This window comes from Gadus morhua, chromosome 17, assembly GCF_902167405.1.
Source record: "Gadus morhua chromosome 17, gadMor3.0, whole genome shotgun sequence".
Taxonomy (NCBI): domain Eukaryota; kingdom Metazoa; phylum Chordata; class Actinopteri; order Gadiformes; family Gadidae; genus Gadus; species Gadus morhua.
Genome location: NC_044064.1, coordinates 2,572,226 through 2,594,739, shown reverse-complemented (window position 1 = coordinate 2,594,739; position 22,514 = coordinate 2,572,226). Strand labels below are relative to the sequence as shown.

The 22,514-nt window shown below is 44.8% G+C and overlaps 1 protein-coding gene across 41 annotated transcripts in view; it reads right to left on the bottom strand.

The window, feature by feature from the left end:
• LOC115529744 (receptor-type tyrosine-protein phosphatase delta) overlaps nucleotides 1–22,514 on the bottom strand; it is a 370,859-nt gene that overhangs the window by 317,545 nt on the left and 30,800 nt on the right. The gene's annotated exons all lie outside the window — the stretch shown is intronic.

Genomic DNA, 22,514 nt, shown 5'->3' with positions numbered 1-22,514 from the left:
GTGTGTGTGTGTGGGGGGGGGGTGTGGGGAGATGGATAAATGAGGCCAAAGCCAGTCGAGGGAGGCGGAGGGAGCGATGGAGGAAGGAGGAGGAAGAGGAGGAGGAGAAGGAGGAGGGAGCAGAGGAGGAGCAAGTTTCTCCCCCCCAAGTTTCCCCGAGACGTGTCTACCTGCCAAGTCTCCACTCTGAACAGCTGCCTACGACTCAGAGGGTGAGAGTTGAAACACCTTCCAACCTCGGCCGGCCTAGAGCCCTTCTGTAGCTGGGAAAGGGTGTGGATGGGTGGTGCTGTGGTTCGCGACGGATATAACAGCATACCCAGCTTTGAAAGAACGCCGCGTCTGAAGCAAAACCTTGATGTGCTTCATCAGGACTCATGATACAGCATTGCACGCTTCTGGCAAAATAAGACACGTGTCCAAAAGAAAAGATCTGTGCTATGGTATATATACTGAGGACGTGTGCTGTGTGTGTTGGAGACAGTGAAGGCAGAGGGAGTTCAAACGATTCACACAAAGCCTTCACTTCACTGAGTGAATCGCTTGCAACACCCGCCAAGTGCCGTGTCGACAGACACAGAAGGCCAGAGAGAGCACAAAGAATTAGCTATGTTCCCCGCTATATTTAGTCGCCTTCCTTCACCGAGGGTGCCGTAAAAAACGGGACGCGCAGCACTCCTGCGTCGCTATCATCCCGTCCTAAGGCGAGTTCCCCCTGGAAATCATTGTCATTCCTCCCATCCACTCGTTAGCGGTCACTCTTGGCAATCCGCCTTTGGCCATTCACACCCTATCTCTCTCTCGCTCGCACCGGCTCCCTCGCTCTGCCTCTTCTTGAATCACACCTGCAGAGTGTGTGTGTGTGTGTGTGTGTGTGTGTGTGTGTGTGTGTGTGTGTGTGTGTGTGTGTGTGTTATTTAAAGTGGGCCATCTCGCCAGCTTGCTCGGCAGGCTCTGCATTTGAAATGCTCCGTTAAAGACATCCTCTTGCGTCGGGGACAGGCATGTGCTCGCTTCATTCATCGCCGTCCAAAAGGGTTTTAATGACAGCACGTGTGCCTGTCATTATAGCGATGATAATAAGCATTTAGGCTATTATTGCAGAGGTTTTTCCTTGTTACTGCAACACACACCTCTGTCGGGCCATTTTGTTCCCTTTTCATCCGTCTGGGTTTATGTGAGTGAATGTATGACAGGAACAGGGAACAGATTATATCTGGGTAAGACGGATGGTGCCAGTGTGATTCAACTCTGAAACACGGTAACCTCCTGTCCGTACCTCCAATAAATTCACCATGCACGACCTAGAATGTTGTCAATGATACACCTAGCCGGAGGAACAACCAAAACATTTCCCCGTGCCTCCCCAAAGTTAATCCATTTACGGCCAAACTCTGCCTCGAGCAAGTATTGATCAAGCTCACATAACACAAATCCCAGGACCTCAAATTGCCCCCTTTCAAGCTGTATTTATATATTTTCTTTGGTGCTTGAACGAGCTGCCTCTGCCTCTGTCTCTCTAAGTTAAGTGGTAGAGGGGATGTATTCACAAAGGAGTTCAAGACTAGAATTAAGTAATGAGCTCTTCACATCTGCAGTAACGAACAGCAGAGAATCACTACACAAAACAAATATTCCCTTAATAACCATGAATATGAACAACCCTTCCCTTGATATAATGCAAACAATGGCACTTTTTCTACATTTTGGAAGGGAATCTCTTGGTATATATTTTGTCTACTGTGTCTTTGATACATCCCACGAGAAGGATGATGTTTGATATAAATCCAGTCTCTAAGACTCTTGTATTCTCCCATCTCTCTTTGAAGCTTTGGGGAACAAAGAAGGAATTTGTGAGGAGGCTTAGCCAACCAAGTGTACTTTTCCCCCCACCATTCTTATGTTTTTACCATGGGTAGCAATGGATATCAATTGATAAGGGGCATGAGTCCCCCCAATTCCTCTGTCTCCATCCAGCAGGTTCCATTCTGGTGTATTCTTCTCAGGTAGAACGCTTTATGCTGAGATGCAAAAAATGTCATGAAACAAAAGTAAATAAGATTAACTTCAACCGCACAACAAAAACAATTTATTGTGGAACCGAATCATTCGCAGTGAATAAAACAGTTACAGTATTTTTTGGTTCTTTCAAACTAATTGTGTTTTTTCGTCCTTGCGTTCTTTCAAAAGGCCAAATCTCAAGTGAGCGAAGCCCTCAACTAAAGGCTCAGGGAAAAACAGCGCTTCGATCCGCGGCGCATGTTTATCATTTTTCTCCCCGCACTTGAACACAAGCCAACGCTACAGTAGATGAATGAAGACCCCCACAAATAATCTGTGTCAGGATGCAAACGCAGGCCAATTAGACCGGCTACAAAGGGAGTGGAACCACTGCGGCGAAGGCAGGCCCAGATGCAAGCATTAAAAATGAAAATAAAGAGATAAGGAAGAGAAAATGAAGAAACAACTCAGCTCCAAAAAACAGGATGGGGTCAGAGGGAGGGGTGTAACATGTCATGTGTCTCTCTTTCATCACATGATCCATGGATCTTCTGCTTGGGAACCGGATCCCATTCAACTGCCAGCATCCACCCACTCACCACCACCACCCACCACCACCCACCAGCACCACCACTTTCCCCTTCTCCACCTCCTATGGTTTCCCTCTTTGTTGCACATCAATGGGGGAAGGTAGAGGCAGCATTAAGTGGGATCATTTGATCACTTCCTCCCGGAATGGGAGGGAGGGGGGGGGGGGGATTCTAGAAACCAATGAAATTAGGGTATGGCGCCCCCGATGAATATCAAAGTGAGGATAAAACGGAGAGAAAACGATACTAAGGAACTTTAACAGTGCGCTGGCACTGCAGCTGTTATCAGATGGAGATAGTGGGTCGGATGAGGGTCACAAGCAGTGCTCTGGGACGGGCGTTGGAGAGGCTTGGGAGTTAGTACAGGTCCAGTACAGCACACTGCAGGGAACCGATCAAACACAGCCCCATACCGTGGGACATCAGTAATGAAGAAAGGACGCACGCATTGGCTGGACTATTGTTACTGTTGCAGGCGTATTATGATGTCGTATTACCCCGTCTTATATGTGTGATACATGCCCCTTGCTTATAATTAGCGTTCATTAGTGTTCATAAGTGTTTATTGGATTGCTTTTAGAAAAACCATGCTTGATGAACAAATTGAATCAATACGATTATTTATTTACCAATTTGTTAAAAAAGCAAGGTACCACATTACAGATCGGGGAGACTTCAGGGATTCGTTGGTGTTTTTATAAATCATTACTTTTTCGTTCAAACTAAACGCTGGCCGGTCATGAACGCACATTCAGTCAAAACATGAAACTGCATCACTTCAATGTCTGTAATGAAATGGAGAACTAGATGGCATCTGCATTTAGATCGTCCCCGTCCTCCAGCCGGATCCTAACCAAATTATTTGTGAGATGGAGGCCGGCATATGGAGACACCCGTACTCTGAATCCATCCAATTGTGGAGCCCGAGCACTCTGCATTCTGTTCTCACACGTTTCCACCATTTGAATTGCAAAACCGTCAAAACACAGGTGAACTCGCTGGCGCTAAAGTACTTCTCAAACAGACAGGCGGACGGATAAACAACGTCTGAGAGGACGGACAGAAGGACCAAAAAGCAAAACAAACAATCTAGGCCTCGTGCTGCGACCGCCCCTTCCCCATTGCCTCACAAATTGGGAGATTTCTCGTTTCTTCCAAAGTGCGGACCGCTCGCGTGTGTGGGGGATTTACGGGACAACAGGCCTGCCTTAAAAGACATGAAGTAACACAAGAGGAACCTGACAGAAAGGAGACAGCCTGCTGACAGTGCGACTGACTGACTGGCTGACTGACACATCCATCTCCCCACGATCTGTCTCTGAGAGCGCAAGGAGGGGGGGATCGTTGCTTCACCATGCATGAAGAAGAGCACTGCTTATTAGCAAGGGGAGATGGGGAAGATCGGCAGACAGAGGGAACAGAGAGAGAGAGAGAGAGGAAGGGAGAGAGAGGATGGATTCCATTGTTTCAGGGGGATGAAGGAATTCTTGTCTCCTTGGGATTGAGCGGATATCCGTGGCACACGGTTGAGATTTCGAAAGTGAAAAGCGTTGACGCAGGCTTAAATGTCCTCGATTCAATTCGAGAAATGAGGCGAAAGTGTCAGCAGTGGACCGTAGCAGGACTCAACGTTAAATTTTGCCGCGATTAGAATCGTGTCATAAAGGCCTCTGGCTATTGCCTAAACTGCAGCACTATCAACGTTTTTTAGGAATTAGAGTGCAACTGAGGGGCATTAGAGTGGAAATTGCATGGGTTAAGGCGGTGTAATATTTAATGTGAAAGGTCTGCCTTTCCCTGGTGGGTGGATGCAACACTTTGGAAATCAAAGGACAAGCGGAACAGTAAATGTCACTTTGAACAAAGGCCTTTACATTTCATTAGTGCACAGCCTTCCCATGGAGCATATTTAGCTGAAAACAAACCCTAAATGTGAATGTGCAAATTGTACTCTGGAAAAATACTAATTAACTTTCATAATATTATATATATTAAAAAAAACATTTCCTAAATAACTTTGGCTTCGGTTAAATTTGCAAACTCCACTTTATTTGACACTAATGCCATTGTACCAGAATATATATATATATATATATATATATATATATATATATATATATATATATATATATATATATAATTAATTAAACATATATATATACCCTTTGAAGACATAAACAGTTTATATTTATGCTCTAGAAATTAACCAAACATTTCATGGGAAGCTGTCCTAGAATGTGTGCTTATGACCGGATCAATCAATAGCCCAGACTTCTTACGTGAACACTGGCTTGTCACATACACCATCTCAGCTTCACAGCCACCACAGTATGAGAGCTGTATTGATTGTCTGCCTTTGAGAACACTTATGGTGCATGAACGTGTGGGTGGCAAAACAGCAAAGGAAACGGTCATTTGTTTGTTATGGGTGCTGTGGGAATTTGAAATTTTGAAAATGATCATAGCTACAAAATTCCCAGTACATAACTGAACAAGGCAGGGGGTACTGTGAGTGCAAGTTTTAATGTAAGAAAAAACTAACTTGTAATGTACACTATTGCGCTATGGTTTTGAGTCAACAGGATTGCTTATTTTACAAAACAATGTATGTTCAATATATTCAATAAGGGCTTACATATAGCCTCACGGAACACTGAAACATTCATTTGGAAAAAAAATGTCTCACTAACGCCAATGGCAGCTCATAATAATTGTTTTACTCTTCTTTCTCAGAAGAAAAAAGAATGTCCACTTAGTATTCATGGTTAGGGGGAATAGGGCTCAGGGGAGTTGTAGTCTTTATTCCAAAACGCTTTGTAGGAAACACTGTTTTCCAAACTGTGGAACGATTCTTTGTTTTACATGGGTTAATCTTGACTTAAAAAAAGTATATAGTTGACGTAGATCTGTTTTAAACAATGCCCTCATTGAGGATGTAGATCCAAAGCCATCGTACTGAATCAATTATAAAAAAGGATATAGTTGACGAAGGTACGTTTTAAACGATGCCCTCATTGAGGATGTAGATCCAACCCATGAATCAATTAGGTCACATTCGGTCGGGCACTCAGCGCCGAAGAAAACTGAGAAAAAAATAAAAATAAAGCTTCCTCTGAGTCATCTGACATGAGCTCACAATTTCCTCCCCAGCTTCGCTCGTGGTCTTTCACAGTTGAAGTGGCTTGTAACATGAAGCCACGCACTGCAGAACAAATGTTGTTTTGTCTCCCGCTGTGGAGCATCTTTGTCTCCCTTTTTTTCCTCTTTCGGTACAGATCAGAGCCCTGGAGTGCCTGAAGTGTCACGGTCAGAGGAATGCCCGGCTATACGATGGAGCACTAAGCGGTTTGGTAGCATGCAGCCTCCCAGAGCATGCTAGACGACTGATGGGTGATTCCCGCGGACAAGCCTGTGTGAGACACACAACGTCCTGTTCCACTGCCTACTCGTAAATGTCTAGTCTTCCTTTCTTTCTTTCTTTCCTTACCTCATTCACCTCATCCCCCCCTTCCTCTCTTCATTCCTCCATCATTCCTTCCTTCCTTTGATTCTTTCTTTCTTTCTTTCCTTACCTCATTCACCTCATCCCCCCCTTCCTCTCTTCATTCCTCCATCATTCCTTCCTTCCTTTGATTCTTTCTTACTTTCTTTCCTTAACTCATTCACCTCAAACCCATCTTCCTCCCTTTACTTCTCCATCCTTGCTTCCTTTCTCCATCCCATGGTGCTGCATTACCAGCTACAATAATCGCAAGCAGACTACATTGACGATTTCAGATAGAAAAGAGTCCGAGATTTCCAATTGCAGAATTACTGCGTGTGCACAAAGTTTGTACTGATGCTGTGTGTATGTGCTAATTCTGTGTGCAAGTATTGGATGAGGTTCTACAGCTACTGAGCTCCTTAAGATTTCAACACCAGCAAACAAACAACATGATGCAAAACGCGAGTGCATAGAACACGGTCCTAGGAAGCGCGTCAACACATTTGACTTGTGTTGATGAGTAGCCAACGGAGCTAAAATAGCAGTGATGTTGGTTGTAATTATGTCGGGGGATAAAAAATAGGAAAAGCACCAGCTCCAGCATTCATCAGAATACGACAAGAGTTGTCATCAATCATTTCATTTTTGTTCATCGCCGAAGGACTGTGCGTCATTGCCGTTGCAGTGCAAAAATAAACATCAGTCGCAGACAGACCCACAACAAACTCTTCAAAGGGGCTTTTGAGTCAAGCGGATGGACATGGAAAATTGGTCTTCAATTGTGAATCTGGAGAGGAATAACTGATCTCATAAGTCTCAAGCACAATTTCTTTATGAATAATTTTTGTGTGTTATGTTATGTTTTCAATTTGTTTTTGTTTTGTTTTCCTGAAATTTCTCTAGCTAGGATTATTCTTCTCTCTTTCTCTCCAAGCAAAATGTATAGAATTTTTTCATACAGTCAATAATTAACATTTATGTTTTGAAAAACACTGACATAAAATTGGCACACAAATTCAGATGCATGCAGTTCCAAAAGAGGATTCGAAAAAACCCAAGCTGTCTTTTTCACAAGCTAAATCTGAATATTCACAATTGATTATGCTCCACACAGTGCTGAAAGAGTGTCCATGAATTAGGTTTGTTTATCTATGTCAGCTTTCCAACTAGGGAAGTCTAAATTATGAACCACAACAGAAAAATACAAGTTTATTTGTCAAATTAAAAATGCTGTCACATTGTGACAGTCTGAGCATCATAACTAATAATTAAACTCATACTTGAATTGAATGGGCAGGAATACCTGAAACTACATAAACTATAAATGAATCATCACTTGAAATTGCTAAGCCAACCATCTCTATCGCTGTATAATTATAACTCAACATTATTTATTTTTTATTTATTTTATGAGGTTTCATTGTTAGGGAAAAAAAGGCCATCCGTGCCAAGCGATGGCCTTGGCACTGCCATTCCCAATCAAGTCACCACCCAAAGCAAACACCTCCATCGCCTAAAGCTGAAACCGCAACTGACGTCAGGTCACACCGTCTCAGAGAAATGCACTCGCTATGGACTGGAGAGAATTGAAACAGTACAGAAGTTAGGTGGAACAGCTGTCGGTAGAGATTCAGAGATAGAAACAACGGCAAAACATTTTAATCACATCAATAATTGATGGGGAAGACCTTCACATGGAATTAATGAATCCAAAGGGGAGTCTTTGATGTCAGAGAGACTGTGACATTCAGATTTGCGCTTGACTGAGTCCGAACAAGATATAGCTTCTCAGAAATAGCTGACTTTGACATTGACCACACATCTTCCATCACATTTGATATCCGACCCCAGACAGGCATATTATTACCCCAAATATGGATTTCCAGAATCACATAACAGGGAGAAACCATACCTCTTTTTGGGATCACTTTGAGTCTCCTTTGATTTAAGGCTCAGACCCGAATTAAGTCAATACAAACTGACCAAAAAAATCAAATTACTGCATGTTTTAGTACTTATATGAACGCTTACCCTGGAACCCAGTATAGCATAGGATGCCATCGTTTGGGGAGAGGTTTGCTCGTCTTATATTTTTAGTACAGCCATCCTTCATTCCATCCGACTCGGAAGCACCACAGGCTACGCTTCCTGCCTGAAAGACCTAATATCAAAGTCGAGCTCCCTACCTTCCTGCACTCAGGGCAAGGACCGGACCCTCGCCCTATATTAAACATATAAAATAGATTGCACTGTTTGTCAAAGGAGTAACGTCTGAGCCAGTTGCCCTGGCGTAATGGATGGAAATCGCGAGGAGCATGATTTAGAATGATTTATATGTTCACATACGTCTGAGCCAATGACAGCCAACGGCTGCTGCATCTCGGTCAAAGCCACTTGCCCTGCGGGGTCGAGTGGGCAGTGTATGTCAAGAAGGGGGTCTGGATCTACCTCGTACATGGAGGCAGTGTTCAGGGACACGTTAAAGCTTACTGGAATCAATGTGTTTTTTCTGGGGGGGTTGGGGGGGACCCAGGAGTCCCTCACGGTGTACACCAGTACTTACACCTCACTATCGGTATCTGGGCAGTGAAGGATTAAGAGATTTGTCCACTGTCAATATTTACCAAGCCACACGGCTTAGCATGGTGGAAGAATGTAAGAGTGACGGATCCGTCCCAGATCTGGGCCAGGTTGCTATGCTCTCTATGCTCCTGGTGGCTATGTCAAATTTTCCTTAACATCCGACTATGGCGAACGCAGAATATTTTGACTAAGGTTAATTGGGTGGATTCAGGGAGGCCCCCGACGTGTTCGAAGGCAGATGCTAACGGGACGTAGCGTCTGTGCTAGCGGAAAGCAGAGGCGGTTCTGCTGGCTATTGGCAAAGGGGGCCGCAGCCCTCCGAGAAAACAGCTAAAAGCCATCGGAGACATACACATATGCTGTTCTATCTCACTCTCAACCCAAACCACTCGATACACGTGAGGATGGGAGTCGAGCTGCCAAGATATGAGAAAATCAGAACGGATACAGATTGTACCGGGGAAAAAATGGAAAACGTCCCCGAAAGGGAACAGACACCATTAGTCGGGCAGGGCTCCATTGGTTCACAATGGTGCACTCCAAGGCAGCACCAAATCTGACACAGTTAAGAGGGCCTGGCTGTGCAGTCTACTGTATAGCCTCTGGGAGTGATTCATCGTCCAGACAACATGTGTTTGAATGTGTGGCAAATCCGACCTCTGCTCCCTCATTGGTGGTCGGGCGAGATTTATGGTCAAAGTCAGTCAAGAGGGAAAGAAAGGTGACATTGAAATCTATAGCTCCATGGTGGATGGTTGTATTTAATATTTTTTATATATTTTTGAAAACATCAGCAGTGACACGATGGTATTATGTTCTGGCCGGAAGGATACGCCAAGGTATTAGCAATGTGAACCCTCACAAACTGGCCAAAAGTTAAGCATTGTTATTCCTTGCACAAACACGCCCATAAGGTTAAGGTTAAAAAGTAAATTAATCTATACATTGAAGAGCATTGGTATACATTAGAATACAATTTCATTTATTATGGATGTGTGGATGGATTGAGGAAGATTACCTGGCTGCTTTAGCTAAGCCAAATCTGTACGAACCACCTATGGATTGAGCAGCTGCGGTGTCAAAGTTTTGCCACCGTTCAACGCAGTCATGTATGTCAATGATTATGCACATACATGCATACAAAACTACAAACCAACTCCTACGGGGTGATTGCATGGTGGCTGTGAGCGTTCAAAAAGGTGATTGCCAGCTATAAAAGCTACAACCGCATGGGCCGGCACAGTATAGATGTATGCATTTCAGTGGAAGTTGACCACTTTCTTCTCCTTAGGACACCCGGATAAATAATGTATCCAGCGACTGACCTCTTTGTCAGGCAGTGATTCAAAGGGGAGCTGAACCTGTCAAAGGTGATTTGTTTCAAGTTTGAACGCAGAGACAGCAAAGTCACCCCTCTGCTACAGCTCCTGTGTTCTGCGGCAGGTTAGCGGTGAGAAAAAAGACCAGAATCGGGATATTTAATCCATCAGATCTTCTGCGGCTCACCCTTAGCCCCGCTGTAATAGGGGTGGCCGTCACAGTGGAATCACAGGACGTCCCCGATTGATGACCCTTTCGCGGGTACTTCCTGCGGCGAGGAGGACAAGCCCTAGCTGCTACAATCAGACGTTGCTAGCGTCAAGAATACAACCTCTTGTTTCTTATGTGTATGATGACCATCGTAAGTAAAGGCCTTGTGTTATTAATCAGGACTGGGGAGATGGAATGGCGTATTCTAACAATCCGGTCACTCTCAAATGATCCGTGGCCAAACTGAGGGCTGGATCGGTGGGATGGGTGTTGACTTATTTAACAACAAGCGTACTAAGGCTGAGGTGAAGGAGATATATAGGAGACTGGTGTGTACGGTTTAATGAAAGCCCTGCTCTCCCCAGCCCTGATAGATACACCCGTTCACCCATGAAAACTGACTGCACTTTGTCAACTGTCAGGTTATATAGTGGTGAGGAAAAAAGGACTGTAAACCTTGACGAAAAAACACAACACCAATCGGCGCACCGGCGAGAAAATCCACAGGAACGAAAAAACAAAGAAAGAAGCAAATCTTTTGAAGCCAATTTCGAGCTGTTTGAAAAATGAGGACTGCCAGTTGGCGGTTGGGCTAAATTAATGTATGATATATCTTAAGATCTATATCCCAGCAGTGTGTGTGTGGTGTTGTTTGTGCATTGCCACACAAGATGGCAGCTCTTAGAGACCGAGATATGCGGTGAAGGCACGGTGCTATTCTCCTCCCATTTTCCTCCCTTTTATTTTTAACATCCATGCCGTGATAATCGTAACAGAGTCTAATTGATTTGAAAGGGACGACAATTAGTTTCAATTAATCATTTCATTTAATCATCCGAATCAGTTTCGAGGCTTCCCGTCTCAAAACATTGTTTTTCCCTTTTCTCCCGGTGGTGGTTATCTCTGGAGTCTGTAGAAATGCCTTCCATCCGGTGTCTGACATTGCGATGGAGCGCACGTCGACGCGAAGCTCGCCGCGAAATACAGAGCAGAGGAAGGGGAGAAAGAGAGGGAGAAATAGAGGACCCTGAGCGCTCACAGAGGATCTTTAAAGGCCTTGATGATCCTTTCCAGATAAACTCCGGGATTATATCCGGAGCTGGCAGTTCATCACGCCCGCTTGAGAGGGAGGGAGGGAGGAATGGAGAGAGAGAGAGAGAGAGCGAGAGAGCGAGAGAGAGAGAGAGAGAGCCTTGTCAGAACGCCATTCTACTGCCAATTAGTATCAATTGGGAGGGGTCAGAGGAAAGAGTTGGAGTGTGAGGCTACTTCACAGTGTATTTCCAACTATTCCTTTACACAAGAGATCAGCCGGGGTTGACGTACTCACCCGTCCCCCATGCACCCTTCAAATGTTTTCACCGACGCAGAGGAAGCAAGTCGTTTTTTCTACCAAAACCACTAGCTCATAACTCATCCATAACTCAGGGCATTTATTTAACACGTTTGAAAACCTCAAAGTCAGCTGCGTATATCCTCAACCCCGAGACATCCTACTTCCACCGGATTTGTGAATTTTGTATGGTCCATCAACAACAACAACCACCTGGACTCTGTCTTCGGGCTGTTTCCTCCAACAGCAACATAACCCAGAGACACTGACCGCAAGGCCTGTCTGAGGCCCCCAGTGGTACTTGAGGAAATTAACATTTGATGAGGATTTGGCTGCATATTCACTGAAGTAAGGCCTACCTAGTGGATATCATTGAGTGTGCTAAAGGGTGAAGGAATGAGCGAGTAAGAGCATTGCTGCTCTCCCCGGCATCACATGAGCAACTCACTCGTGACTCCTAGGACTCAAGAGTGCAAACACACACCAGCGCACACTGGAAGCCTCACGCCACCGACTCCCGTCCTGTGCTGCCCAGCCTCATAGCGCTTGACAACACAAACACACACACACATAAATACAGACACTCCTGTATTGTGTGTGGGTGTGTGCGTGCGATGGTCGGATGTTTGTGGATCGCTGGAGAAGACCCTATGAGTGTCAGCCTTGAGAGACACCTGATAGGCAGAGAGACCCTGCTTCGCCTCTGTGTGTATCACAGCATGTTCTGCCCACTTAGCAGCTGAGGGAGGACATGCTGGTGTGTGTGTGTGTGCGTGTGTGTGTTTGTGTCAACATCCTTCGCCCCCCCGCAACACCCTTCACAAAACAACTGCAGCATCACTTGATACGATAGGAGTTGTACAAGCATCTGTGTCACTTACAAAATATTGGGAGAAAAACATGATTATGTTATCACGTTCTATCTGGTCACAGACTTGGAACACGAGAGTCTATTTGTTGAAGGCTGCTCTCCCCTTGATGCGCTCACGTAGATAACTGCAGTGTCTCTGAGGGTTATCGAAGCAACAACAATAAACAATGGCTCTATCGTCAGATTGCTCAAATGTGCGATCAATCGATCGTTCATTTCCTGTACCTGCCCGTATCTAATTAAACAGCGGGGGCAAAGCAACAACAAGAAAACAGAAGAAGAAGGATAAATCGATAAAGATAAACCAATCTGTGTCCCAAAGTGTATTTCTGAACAGAGGAGACAATCAACGCAGTGCAGCCTCTTTGTGGCGCAGTGGGGTGTCATGGCTGCTGTCTCCCACCGCAGTAGAGAGTCCAGAGTGACTTCTAAAGTCAGTGTGACATATTCCTCCCAAACAGTAGACACACAGCGAAGGTCCTGGGGAGAGGCGGGCAACGAAACGAAACCAGCACTCCCTCCCTTGAACTACGAATGTGTGTGTGCGTGATGTGCATTTGTGCGTGTGCATGTGTGTGTGTCTGTGTGTGTGTGTGTGTGTGTGTGTGTGCATGTGAGTGTGTGAGAGAGAGTCAGACAGACATGTCAATGCCGTTTTTCCAATCTTCTGGGCCATTAATTGTCCTCAATTACCATTCCATACAGATAACTGGGAAGGACATTAAAGCTGATGATTCATGGATCCTGGGATCATCAAGCGGCACGTCAGAAGAGTTATGAACACGATTTATTGACAGAGATTTTCCGGGCGCACGTCGCAACCACGGTGGACACACTTCACCGATCCAGCGGCCCGCAGTGTGTATTTGGAGACATTTGGACTGCGCGGTTGTTGCGCATGCTTCATAAAAGGCAACAACTGAGTTTATATCGTAACACACATCATAACCTAATTGCTTCTAAAGACCATCCCGAATGGATGTGTCACACGGCGGAAAGCAACCCTGTGTTCCGTCGACACGGGGGTAAATGTGATCGTGTGCCAGAGGTTTCTGGAACAGTACGGGCCCACACACAGCAGACCCCACTCACGCTTTCTCTAATATCCCCGGCTGACAAGAAAATATGACCCTTTTCATCGCATCATGTTCCTGTGTGGTGCTGCTGTGTTTGACAGCCTAAAAGGTGGAAAATGTCTGAGTCGTCACTCAGGGCACCGCGCGGTGCGAGGCAGCCGTTGCTTTTTAGTGGTCAGCTTAAGCGCTCATGATGTATGCCATCGGTGTGTTGCCCACAGTTTCGATATCTCGTCGCTTGTGTCCACCAAGGCAAATCGTCCTTGCTGGGTCGAAAAGTAAAACACTTAATCTGTTTTTTTGAGTTGCCATAAAAAATAAAAAAACTAGTGCCATTGTGTTCGCCTTAGAAGGGCCACCCCCCCAACCCCCTCCCCCCCCGCACAAAGATAAAGAGAAGAGGGATTGATCCGTTGTCTACTGTAAGTCATCTGTAATTGACTGCGGTTGAGTGCTTAGGAGACGTTTCCATCAAGGGATCTCAATGGGGTTAGGGAATTAGTGACAGTGGGGTTGCCTTCACTGTGCTGCGTGTTGAATCAACAAGCATGAAGATAAGCATGCACACAGAATCATTTGGTGAATGGGCCCGCTGGTAATTACTGTTAAGGAGCCCTCCTAAATGGTGCCAGTATTTCAGCGGTTAACCTTTTGTTAATCAACCCGCGCTGTAACGACGGTATCTCTGTTTTTTTAAAGCAGAGTCATGCCTCGTCAAGTGTGTCCAATTTGGGCAGATAGAAAGATATAACAACCATAGACAAGTCCATTAGTCTAGAATGGGATTTGGTCATTTAGATGGTAACTGGTGATTCCGTAATTATTTGTGTTGTGTCAAATCAATGAAGTATGCTATTCTTAAATGTTGTACGAGATTGGGATAAATATATTGTTGCCTGCATTCGGTTAAAATAGGACAATATGGGGTAAAGCCATGACATGGTTTTCTCAAACAGGATGCTTACACACACTTGAATGTGTTGAATAAATAAATACTGATCCACTACAAGTGCAAAACGACATAACATTGACAGAACCTGATGAGAGACAAACTTGTTCTGTCCTGATGGGCTTAGCAAGGCTGGAATTAACTTTGAGAGGTCAAAAAGATGCAGAGGGATCCATAACATATGTAACAGATAATAGGCTGACCTACAATAACGTCACAAAAGAAAATACAATCAGCAAATGCAAAATTGTGAATGGGAACCACTTGGATATCGTTACTCTGCCATTTTATTATTTATCCCATTGACTTTTGTTATTTCAGCACTCCTGTGGAAAACTTGTGCAATTAAAAGATTCGAAAAATAGATATGGCCGATAAGACGTCCTTGGACGCAACAATGACAAATCCTTTATCTTCCCAGATTCCCGACTGGAGGCAGCTTGTTAATTCCACACCCTGTGTTTTTCCGACATTCAACCGATCCAATTAATCTTTTTACTTTTTACACATTTCCCCCCCGACCGACTACAAGGCTTTTCCTGGGATGATTACTGATGCTTCGTTAGGGCACAAAATGGACGTTGTTTCTCCCTGGCATCCTTGCCAATGGTCGTCTTGCTGAATGAACAAGACTGCAGGACAGTGGAGTACAGCACAAAACAGGCTGAAAGGGACTAGTTCTAATATGTCCGTTTTTTCGGTCTATCACAAAACGGTTAGCTGTATTTGTGTATTACCGATGCCTTTGTACACCATCTCTAGACTGAATCTCTCCATGTAGAGCTTTGACCAGCAGGTTAAGAAGTAGTTGTTCTGTTTATACCTTAACCATCTCATTATTATAATATATATGCATTGATTTATAAATCATTAGTCATTCTGGTAGAAGACATAACAATTATAGGGACTCTGGCAAAGGTATTGCCTACTTATTACTTCTCTGTTTGTCCAATTAGGGCCTGTTGTTGCCAGTGCTTTTCACTACATGTTCAGTTTCCTCATTATCAGTAACGAAGACCATAACATAGATTTGATCAAATAAAAGGCATTTTAGCAGAAATACGATGCCATTTAATGGCTGTAATGAATACAGAAAAATAATTGAAAAAGTTTCTCTCGAATCTTACACAGACCTATCATTTATGCAAGGGATTCTGGGAAGTTTGAAAGTGCCTATTACACAATCAGTATTCCTCGGAGACTCCCTTGGAGACATTCCTATCCAAGGTAGTCGCATCTTGTCAAGAAGTTGGGCACTTGAATAAAAAAAAAACACAGACATACAGAGCTGGACACTTTGCACACCTCCATCCAGAACCCCCAAATTACCAGGCTACCAAGTGGTGGGCCGCGACAAAACACACAGCAGAGGTGAGAGATGTTTATGCGACACCCCTAAAGAGTGAGAAACGACTCTCTCTCTCAAGGCCTTCGTCCGTCCTCCACCCTGGCTCAAACCCCCACCCCCCACGAAGCTTAACCGTGCTCACAATGTCAGGGCAAAGCCCATGCGCACGCGGCTTTCACACTGCTCTCTCGAGTCTTAACGTGGATTTCCTGGGCCGAATCGCAGGGCGAATCGGGTCGACATCAGCAGAGTTTGCATCCGTGGGGATCGGAGGCCGGGGTGGGTGGGCCAAGGTAACTGTGTTCAGGGGCCACCTTTCATACGATCAAGACAGGGTCACAGTTAGAGCTGGGTTTCGATTCAAATTTCAAGAATCGATTTGATTCCGTTATATCAATTATATCAATATTAAACCGCAAATCTTACAAGTATTGGTAGTTACTGATGGCTGGAAGACTGATGAAAAGGTTAAAGGTCAATCTACCTTCAAGAAAGATAATTCAGGACAATAAATGGAGGACATCATTGAGGTGACTATATCTGCAACAGTGGATTCCTACTGGGACACTAACCAGTGTTGTTTTTTTTTTTTTATTAAAAAAATTGATCTTTGGACGTACGAATCGATAATCGGAGCCGGGAAAGCATTGCCGCTGTTCTACCTTTAAAGCCGGGGGCGCTGTTGCGTCATTCTACCTTTAATAATTCCCTGCCCGGGAATTATGGTTAAGGCACATGTTTGTGAATGACTACGAGGAAGAAGAAGATGATTTAGGGGAGTTTGAGGGTTTCCAGACCAACTGGAAGACGGACAACTACCATCGAAATCGACGGAGTGCCTTCAACAGGACACCAGGGGTGAAGCTCAGAGATGCGTAAAGCACCCGGGTGCGTAAAACCAGATAAGCTTCTCTGGAATGTCACTTATACTTATCAATAGTAATACTTATTGATTGTGATGATGCTGTGATAAGAAATTACGACAGTTTATATGTAAGAGATGTATTACTGTCCCGGAGATGCGTAAAGCACCCGGGTGCGTAAAACCAGATAAGCTTCTCTGAAATGTCACGTGCGATCTCCAGACTAGCAATACATCTCTTCCAAAGAATAGAGCTTCTTTGGAATTTCACACCTAACTGCGATCTCCAGAACAATAAGGCCTAGGCTACTATACATTCCCAAATTATAGCCTGTATCTTTTAATTACGCTACTTCTTAGGATGGAATGCAATTGTATTTGTATTATGCATAATACTTTTATTCAGTAGTCATCACATACAAGTGCTTGTAATTTAAAACACAGACAGTTTTTTTGCATAGTATTTTTATTCAATCACATGCAAGTATAAATAGTAGCTGAATAGTAGATTATATTTTTTACTGTTTTGTGCTGTTCCTGCACTTTTACATATTTTTTTACTTTTTTATTGACTTTTCTACCTGTATGTAAATATTGTAAATATTTGTAAATAAAAACTCCAATTTCCCATGAAAGCCACAGGTGTCAGCTCTCAAATACTTTATGAATTGTGTTCCTATCTGTTACAGGGGCTGAGAAATCAGTAATTTAGTAGGCGTTGACACAATTGCTGAATTTCTAGAAAAACTTCAGGTTTTGGGGGCTTTTCTGAAATCGCCTATAGGTTTTACAGGCATTTTTTCCAGGCGCTTTAGGCCTAAATGGGTTAATATGCGAATCGATTAAAAATCGGAAAATCAATTTTTTTCAACACAGCTCTAGTCACAGTTGTGTATTTTAAACAGGACGGCACAACGGTGATTATATAGGTGACTCGGTTTCCAGAGTGTTAAAGAGCACCCGTTATGCTTTTTTCGACTTTTAGGACCTATAAACGTTGTTATAATGAATCATAGTCATGTTTAACCATACTAAAGTGTCAAATAATGACGTACATGTTCAAATCTCCGGGATTTATCTACATAGAACAAGCCGGATTTTCCATGCATGGTATTCCATGGCAACGCTGCAACAGGCTCTGCCGGAAGGTAACCAATCACAACGGAGTGGGGTTGGCAGGAGGGGGGCGAGGGGGCGGAGAAGGACGAAGCCGAGTGTTGACAGAGAATGCTGAAAGCTTCCCGAGAGTTTCCCGAAAATCGACATCGTTTTTTGTGGTGTGATTCGTGTCAGGTTGCTCTATAGGAGCCATTAATTAGAAATTAAGACCAGAAAAGTAGTATAATAGGAGATCTTTGAGGAATACTTTTGTAGATGATGTGTGTGATGCGTTCGATGATGTGATTTACCAGTTGATGTGTATATTGGTGTAAATGTCAAAGCGTGGTAGTTCAATCAGTTCATATTGATAAACGTATACAAGTGTTTAACTCCCAAGTGACTTACATTTGTCGAGGCACAGCCTCAAGCACAAGTCTAATATCGGATAATTTCTGAGTGGATCTAAAACGTTGCTTCAAAGGAACCCTTTTGCCATAGTATCTATCGATAGTAAAATGCACTCACATATGTTTTATGCCGCATCCCATGGTTAATTGGGTTGACCTATTGGTTTGGCAGAGCGGGTCGGGAATACTAACCCTTGGCCCCGTTCACATGTGGGACTTGGGAAACAATGAATCCATTATGTATGAACACCCTCCTGGGGCAGCCCAGAGCCACGGGGCCTGAATACCAACCCCCTCGTTGGCGCGGACCTCGTTACTTCTGAAGGCGTGCGTTCTGATGCGCTATGATCCCATCAAGTAGACAACTAAATCAATGGAAAGGTTGTGTAACACTGATGGATGCTGCAATGCAGTGTAACGTCACGACTCGGGTGCTTCAGGGAAATGCGGTCTGTTGGATACAAATACAGTGGTGGAACCGTCACACTGACAGGCGTCACGGGGAAGGGCTTGAGGTATAACGTTTAAATCGTATGTCCGAGACATGCATAAGGGTCTCTTACAAATTGACCATGATAATGCTATGAAATGACGCAGTGATTACCGTTCATGATCAAAGGAAGGGCGCAAGTATTGGTTTAATCTGGTAATACATTACTCAAGTCTCACTATTTATTTATTATAAATGTCTACTTTTTTGTTATTTATGTAACGGATGAACAAACGGACGGACACCGAGAGATAAAGAAACATCCTCACTTTGTTTGCAAAGTTGTGAGAGAGGAGCCATTAGGATTTATGGTGGTGGACTGTGTACGATTCTGTCGACACGGCGATTTCAGGTTTCTGGAGCGATTTCCACTTTCTGTATGCATCCTCTGGGCCCCATGCAAACAGACACAGATGCAAGTAAGTATCCAATTTTGGGATGGCCAGCACCACACTGCCACTGTGCCACTACCCAGGATACAGCTCTCAGACGGAGCTGTATCGGCATGTTCAGAGCTCGGCGTTTCACATCAGAAGAACTGAGGCTGCGAGGAGACTGGAACCGGCTGCTTAACGCGAGGCACACTATCAGTCTTACCACCCCCCTCCCCAGCCTTCTTCCCCTTGCACATATCCCTACACACTTCTCAGCGTGAATGAACTTCTGTACGTCGTGTTTCAGAAGGGAGTGAGAAAAGTCCTCAAGGTTCGCCGGGAGAGGACTGTATGGGGCCTGAAATGCATTCACTGGGCTGTTTTTTTTCTGAAAATGTGAATACAGACCGGGGAAATGGGCATTCACAGCTACAAGGATGGCTGTTCTAGACTCTAACTCGGGTAATGGCTGCTGTGGTATCTGGTACTAGAGGTGCCAAGGGGCATCATTAAAAAAGTTGGGGCATAACATATAAAAATATATAGCCTATGTAGCCTTTATATGTGTTTATGTGTATATATGTATGTGTATATACACTGTATACTCCACGGGGCACCAAGTACTGATCCTAATCAGCAGGGCATTGGAAAATAGACTTAAAAGAAAAAGGGGTCATTCTCACACACACACACGCACACGCGCGCGCGCATGAATCCCCAAGATAGGGTTGAGAACCATTTCCAGCCAGACAGAATGAAACTGTGGCTCTTTGCAAAGCAATAAACAAAGGGAGTTGAAATCACAGCAAATAAAGGTGAATTAAAAGTTAATTATGGATTAAAAATCTGAAATTGTCAGAGAGATTGTTGAGAGACGAAAAGAGGTATTTATTTATATATATATATATATATATATATATATATATATATATATATATATATATGCTGAATAGGTGGCTATTAATGTTTATATATATATAGCCACTGATTCAGTCGCTACTCTTTTACAGGAAAGCTTTCAAAATATCAATAAATAAATAAATAAGTGACATCTCTGCCTGGTTGACCTCAGGCTGGCAACTATGGATTAGAGCAGGGTGCTGATGCCTCGCAGCTCTCACTACCTCGGTTTGGTCCTGGGCTCAGCGTCTGGTGATATGCAAGTGTTCAGTCGTGGAAGTGAGTGTGTGTGTGTGTGTGTGTGTGTGTGTGTGTGTGTGTGTGTGTGTGTGTGTGTGTGTGTGTGTGTGTGTGTGTGTGTGTGTGTGTGTGTGTGTGTGTGTGTGTGTATTGTCTGCTGTCCTCGAGCCACTGCAGAGCTGGCTGTGAGCTCTGAGCGCATGCAGGTGAGTCCACCAGCAAACTCAGGTTTTTGCTCTCAGAGTTCTCTCTCGCAAATTGCTTCTGCCACTTGCCAGGCCGGCAATCTAAATAAGAATTTCATTGTAATGACTTTCCTGGTTAAATAAAGGTTGAATAAAAACAAATGGAACTATGATGTGTGTGTGTGTGCGCCTTACGCTCCCGGTAGCAGTGGCCGGCAACGTTTTGTTTTGTTGCCTTTCCCCAAATACGATCTGACTCCACTCAAATTAGCATCCGCCCTTGTTTCGCTGACATGCGATCGCATCGGAACAACGAGCAACAACAGAAATATAAGCCCTGCTCATGCATAATACGGCAAGCTGTGATACCCAAGCCGATACGCTGTAATCATGTTTGATTTTTCAGCGGATCGGGTCTTGGAAACGAGTGGGGGGTAAAGCGGTCCAGTCATGCTGTGTTTTATCTGTCAAATCAGTCGGCTGGCCGACGCTATCTGATCCCTGGTGAATAAACAGTTCAGCAGACGCCTTGTAGAAACATAACGCTTACGGTCGGAGAGGAGCAAGTGTTTTCACCCGTAAGTTGGTGCTCAAAACACAAAGGGACAAACCCAGATCGTGTTATGAAGTAAACATCAGAAGCGGAACAAGTTAACCGCGCGATAGTATGAACGTACAGACCGCAAATCTGACCCGACATGCCTATCGTCGCCTCGCAGAGACGTCCCTTCAAATCCTTCATCTGCGAATCAATTACAGGGCAGATTTAAGAGTTATCGTGGTGCGTGCGTCTGACTTACACTCGCGGGTAGTAGAGGGTAGCCATGCTGGGATTGTCATTGCAGACGCGAATTATGGCTGTCTGTCAGCCGGCGTGAGCGAGCGACGAAACAGCTGCAGTCCACCATCGCCCTTTTCCCCTCGCATTCCTCTCTGCTTCATCCTCCCCTTTTCACTGCCCCCACCGACCCACCCACCCCCCCACCCCAGCCCTCCTTCCTCTACGCCTGAATCCCAATCACCCGACATCAAAGGCAGTATGTGGCATGGCCTTGCTGTGGCTGTGGCTGTGCAGCCCAAGAGCTGGCTGGCTGGCTAGCTGGCCGGGCTATGGCAGAACTGGAGCACATGCATTTCATGGGCCATCCCTTCGTCTATTACTGAGTGAACCAGTGTCCCACAGTGAGGCTGAGGGAGTGGTCAGACCCCCTCCTTACTCCCCCCCCCCCCCCCCCCATGTGTTAATGTGTTGCTAGTGCTCCTTTAATCTCTCTGCCGTCCCTCTGAAAATCCCTTTGTGCCTCTTTGCCCTCTTGTCATCTCCCTCTCTCTCCCTCACTCCCGTTTTTCTCTCTCCCTCTATCTCTCACTCTTTCTCCCTCGCTCTTGTTTTTCCCTCCCTCCCTATCTCTCACTCTCGCTATGTAGAGTGTATTGTACATACACATACACAAACCATAAACCAGACAGATACACACAAAGACTATCACACACACACACACACACACACACACACACACACACACACACACACACACACACACACACACACACACACACACACACACACACACACACACACACACACACACACACAGAAGAATCTTGTTCCTTTCTTTGAGATATCTGTACCACAGACTGTGCAGACATTCTGGAAATGGCTGAGTTTTCTCTTTCTTGGTGTTGCTAAGAGAGAGGGAGAGCGAGAGCGAGAGAGAAAATCGAGGGAGAGCAAGAGAGAAAGATTGAGAGCAAAAGTCGAGACAGAGCGAGAAAGAGAGAGCGAGAGCAAAAGCCGAGAGAGAGCAAGAGAGAGAGAGAGAGTGAGAAAGAGAGAGAGTCGAGAGATACGGAAGAGATGCCTTGTTGTGTCAAATGTTACCCTGAAGCACTCTGCGCCATCAGCATTAGGGAGGACAGAGAAGTGGACGAGTGTCGCCATGGACTGAAATCCCCCACAGATACTTAGATAGAGTGGCTGGGTCAGAGGAGAGGCCGCTCCATAAGGACTAACGAGGCAGCTGCGTGGTTGACACTGCTTCGGCGAAGCGCGCACTTGGCACATCTTCTATATTTTCTGCTGCCTCCTAAGAGTGTCACCCTCATGCGAGTTTATAAAGCCGGCGCGCACACATAATCACGACAGATGCGCCATGTTGCAGGGAGGGTGTAGCAGCTTCCATAGCCTTA